Genomic DNA, 5,780 nt, shown 5'->3' on the forward strand with positions numbered 1-5,780 from the left:
AGTCCTCATCAGTAGCCTAGGCCCTTTTTTTGTATTTATTTGTTTTCTGTTTATTAGTTTTCTATTTTATTTTCTATATATTTTTGTTTTATAAAATATACAAGTAGTACCTAAATTAGTGTTACAAAATACCCCAATGCCACAAAAAGTTTGGTGACAAAATAAAATAGTTTAGTAATTTATTAATTGTAAAAGGCATTTAATTAATTGCTTTTGCTACTGTTTAAATCCTTATAGTTCATTTAAGCATTTTATAAAAGCTTGGTTTCTCCACCATAATTGCTTACGATTTATTCGAAACAACCCGAACATTTTAGTTTTAATTTTTGAAAACTTTTGTTGTTTGCTTTTCTTTTGAAATTGAATTTGAATCGGTTTCGAACTAACGCGAGATTAGCAACAGTAATCGAGGTGACGTGGCATTATTAGCAGAGGTTACTGTAGCTTGATTATCCGGGCGTCACACTTATGGCCCGTTACTGGCCTTTTCTACTCGTGGGCCAAATTCAGCCCGTGGTTACAGTCGGCCCGTTTGTGGCCCGTTAATCCGTTGGGCCATTTCCATAGTGTCATCAAATACGACCGATGAACGACGACCTGTTATGGTCGGCCCATGAACAGACGGTTCCAACTCTAGCCTGTTTACGGCCCATAATGCAGTCCGTTATTGGCCCATGTTTGGCCAATCGATCATACGGCCCGTAGAAGGCCCATTGATGCTACACCCCATAGAAGGCCCATTGTTTCTACGGCCTATAGAAGGCCCTTGTTTCTACGGCCCGTAGGAGGTCCATGGTCACTATAGTAAATATGTAGCCCATGGTTATTGTGGCCTAGTTTTAAAAAATAGGTTATTGCGGCCACTAGCAAACCACAGAAAAAGAACTGCATTGACTACAAGCAAACAAATAAACAAGGCAACAAGGAAATAAATAAGCAAGCAACTTACGCTAGGCTATCATGGCTATTACACATATTACATCCACTAGGCATCAAAGTTCACCACCAGTGCAAATATAGGGAACAAAGCAGCATATCACATACACTGGTTGTCAAAGTTGGAGAACAATGCAAATAAAGGCCACAACAAAACAAGTACATAACTGAAACCACTTCAGAAGAGCTCAAGAAACAATATCCTGGGTACCCATAATGCTGGCAAGATGCTTAGCAAGCTTATTAGCTTTCTCTTGTTTGGCGCTTAAATCCTCCAGCGGTTGCTGTTGCACTAGAAAGTATGCATCTGAATTCTACAGGGACTTCCCCAGTCCTTCGGCTTCTTGCCACAGCACAGCTGACTGACGCCTTTCAACTTGTAGCTGAGACTGAATAAGCCGAAGTGATTTAGGCAGCGAGTTCAAAGAGCTTGTGCCAGCGGTACTGGCCAGTAACTCGAACACTACATCAACGCGGGACTGTGGGGTTGTCTCACTGTCTACAAGATCGTTTTTATCACCTTTCTTGGAGACCAACAGGGTTATCCACTATCTTGAACCTTATCTGCATTACTTTCTCTACCATTGCATAGTGGGGTGCTCTTCTCCAATATCCTGTTCGCATTATACAAGAGAAACAAGAAGACACATCACAGGTTTAACATGTAGTATACAAAACTCATTTTGGTAAACCGGTCCAGTAGTAAGGTGGACAGGATAACAACATGAAACAAACATATATCTATGTACTATGGTCACTGTATTGTCCATACCATTCTAGTTTATGTTGCCAAATCAAGATAGAGACATAGTTCAAATCATATATTTTTAAGACACAACAACATAGACAAAATATAAGTGTGAGAAATTACACAACACTGGCAACACTTGTAATGTGCATCACGTGAGAACATAACTGTTTATACAACTGAAACTGAAATCAACATAGAGCAAGAAGTTAGAACAACAATCCAGTTAAAGAAATAGGTTTGAAACATACATGTTGCGCCATTGGAGTTTCAATTGGATCCTTCAAATTCGAAATTAGTTGGTATGAGTAAATACAGTGATGCAAGAGCAAAGGAGTATGGACCATAGCTACGGAATCTAACCTGAGAACAGTTGCTCTTCTGCTTTAAACGTGGAGTTTGGGTTCGCTTTGGTGGTCTTCGTGCTTTGGGCACTGCAGTTGCTTTACAAACTGCTCATGTGGGGGTACTCTGTGGTGGACATGGTGCTGTGTCAACTAGAAGTGGGTTACTATCCACTGGGGTTGGGGTGAGATGGGTTGTAGGTGGTTCTCTGTCCAATAGTGTAAGTGTGCAATCTGGAAGACTCTTGATTATGTGTGGTGGGGCTAGTTCGTGGGCTAGTACAACCATGGTTCTATTTGCATCGACAAGTAGCATCGTCTTTTGTGAAGAACGGGTTTTTGCTCCCTTAGACACTTCCGTCACCCCTCCAATTCAAATGGCTGATAAACAAGAAAAGAAATTGAATGTATAGACATTGTATGATAGACAGATGTGGTAATTCACAAATATGTTGTCTAACCAAACAAGACAACATGACACAATTTCACATATATGATGGCTAACTAAACATGATAGCATGGCACAGTTTCAGATATATGATGGCTAACTAAATAGGACAACATGACACAATTTCACATATATGATGGCTAACTAAACAGGATAGCATGACATACTTTTCCCACCAACGAAAATGACTTAGAGCTCCCAACACTTTCCATGCTAGATACATCATAGGCAGTTCCCAAATAGAAAATAATGTTTATTCATTTTTCCACCATACGTCCACTTTCCATGGCTAACCGTATCCACGGGTGCCCTCCATACCAACACTTTACAAGGAATTTATTATTTGACAACATAAATTAAATTCATTTTTCATTTCGGGACTGGGCATCCCTAATACCTTTGTCGTACTCTCGTGCAATGACTAGTGAATAAACACTCATCGTGAGAATAACACATCTAGCATGGAAAATATTGGCCACCCCTCACCACCTTGCGAGCGGTACGAGCACACAAAAGAGAAAATTATTTTGAAAATTAGAGATGGCACATGCAAATTTGCTTAGAACGACACAGAAATACCACACATAGGTAGGTATAGTGGACTGATATGGCAAAACTGGTTTAAAGAGTTTTGGATGCACAAGTAGTGATCATACTTAGTGCAAAATGAAGGCTAGCAAAAAGATTGATAAGCGACCAACCAAGAAACGAAAAATCTCGTACCCAAGCATTAAGCATAAGTAACACCAAATAATGTACCACAAGTAGGATATAAATTTCATTGCATAACTACTGACTTTCGTGCTTGCATAGGGAATCACAAACTTTAACACCAATATTCTTACTAAAGCATAATTACTCATCAACATGACTCACATATCATATCATCATATCTCAAAACCATTACTATGAATCAAGTTTATTTTGTCCAATGATCTTCATGAAAGTTTTTATTATATCCTTCTTGGATATCTATCACTTTGGGACTATTTTCATATGTTGCTTTTGATAAGCTCAAACAAATTTAAGTGAAGAACATGAACATAATATTTCTTTCTCTCAAAATAATCTAAGTGAAGCAAGAGAGAATTTCTTCAAAAATAACAAAGCACACCTTGCTCAAAAAGATATAAGTGAAGCACTAGAGCAATTCCATGGCTCTAAAAATTGAAGTGAAGCATAGGAGCAAGCATAGCATAATTTTTGGCTCTCTCAAAAAGGTGTGCCCAACAAGGATTCAAGACTTAAAATACAAAGCAAAACAAGCAAAGACTCAAATCATACAAGACGCTCCAATCAAAACTCATAATATGTGACGAATAAAAATATAGTTCCAAGTAAAATATCGATGATTGTTAGAAGAAAGAGGGGATGCCACTCGGGGGCATCCCCAAGCTTAGTTGCGTGCTACTTGGGGTGCCTCGGCCATTCCCAAGCTTAGCCTTTTTCTAATCCTTATCCCTTCATCCGTCGTAAGATCACCCAAAACTTGAAAACTTCAATCACACAAAACTCAACAAAACTTTCGTGAGATCCGTTAGTATAAGAAAGCAAACCACTACTATAAGTACTGTTGCAACCCATTCATATTTTATTTTTGCATTATATCTACTGTATTCCAACTTTTCTGTGGTTAAAACTCTTCAAAGAAAACCATAGAATCATTGAAACAAGCACACAACACAAAGAAAATGGAATCTATAAAAAACAGAACAATCTGTAGAAATCTGACTACTTCGAATACTTATATAAATCCCAAAATTCTGAGAAATTAGGACGACGTGAATAATTTGTTTATTAATCTTCTGCAGAAAGAATCAACTCAAAATCAATTTTCTGGTGAAAATGAAAAATAATTTCGTGAGCGTAAAAGTTTCTGTTTTTCAGCTAGATCAAATCAACTCTCACCCAAATCATCCCAAAGGCCTTGCTTGGAAAAAACAATGATTTAAACCACAAAACACATCTAATCAGAGGCATACTTGTGTATTTTATTGAAAACAGCAAGAAAACCAAAAAACAAAAAGATACATGTTGGGTTGCCTCCCAACGAGCGCTATCGTTTTACGCCCCTAGCTAGGCAAAACACGAAGGATCTAAGTTTTGTCATCTTTAGTTCTAGATCCATACGATGCCTCATGATTGATTCATATGGTGGCCTAATTCTCGTTCTAAGGAAGTGTTCAATACCCTTCCTTAGTGGAAATTGAAATTTAACATTGCCTTCTTTCATATCAATCACGACACCAATAGTACATAAAAACGGTCTACCAATTATAATTGGAGAAGACAGATTGCAATCAATATCAAGAACAATAAAATCTATGGGCACATAATTTCTATTTGCAAGAATAATAACATCATTAATTCTTCCCATAGACTTTTTAATAGTAGAATCCGCTAAGTGCAATTTTAAAGAGCGTTCTTCAATATCGGTAAGACCAAGCACATCACATAAAGACTTCAGAATTGTAGAAACACTAGCACCCAAGTCACATAAAAAACACTCATAATTTTTAATCTTGACTTTGATGGTAGGTTCCCATTCATCATGCAACTTTCTAGGAACTGAAACTTCTAATTCCAACTTTTCTTCAAAAGATTTCATCATAGCATCAACAATATGTTTAGTGAAAGCTTTATTTTGTTCATAAGCATGGGGTGAATTTATCATGAATTGCAACAAATAAATACGATCAACCAAAGAGCAACTATCATAATTAAATTCTTTGTAATCCAAAATAGTGGGCACTTCTTCAAACCCACTTTTATCAATTTTCTCAACAAGATTTTCACCCTCCGAATTATAGGGACGCCTTCTAACTAAAGTTGACTCTTCCCCAATCCATTTTTCATCAATATTAATTTTACTAAACAAAGAATCAATAGAAGAAGCACCAATTGTTTTAAGATCTTCATCACTTTTATGAAAGTAATCACTAGAAACCGCCCTTTCTAAAAATTCTCTTTTAGCTCTAAGCATAGCGGTTCTTTTCTTACTTTCATCCATAGAAACATAAAGAGATTTAATTGATTCTTCAACTTTAGGCACAAAATTTTTCATCTTGAGAGTTTCTACATCATGAGAAATTATATCAATACTTCTAGACATATCATCAACTTTATTCAACTTTTCTTCTATCTAAGCATTGGAAACTTTTTGAGTATTGATAAATTCTTTAATATTATTCTCAAGATCAGAGGTGTTTCTATTATTATTATAAGTAGGATTACCATAATTATTAGTGGAATTACTAGGAAAAGACCTAGGATTAAAATTACCTCTATAAGCATTGTGTATTGA

Source organism: Triticum dicoccoides, chromosome 2B (genome assembly GCF_002162155.2).
Source record: "Triticum dicoccoides isolate Atlit2015 ecotype Zavitan chromosome 2B, WEW_v2.0, whole genome shotgun sequence".
In the NCBI taxonomy this organism is placed as follows: Eukaryota; Viridiplantae; Streptophyta; class Magnoliopsida; order Poales; family Poaceae; genus Triticum; species Triticum dicoccoides.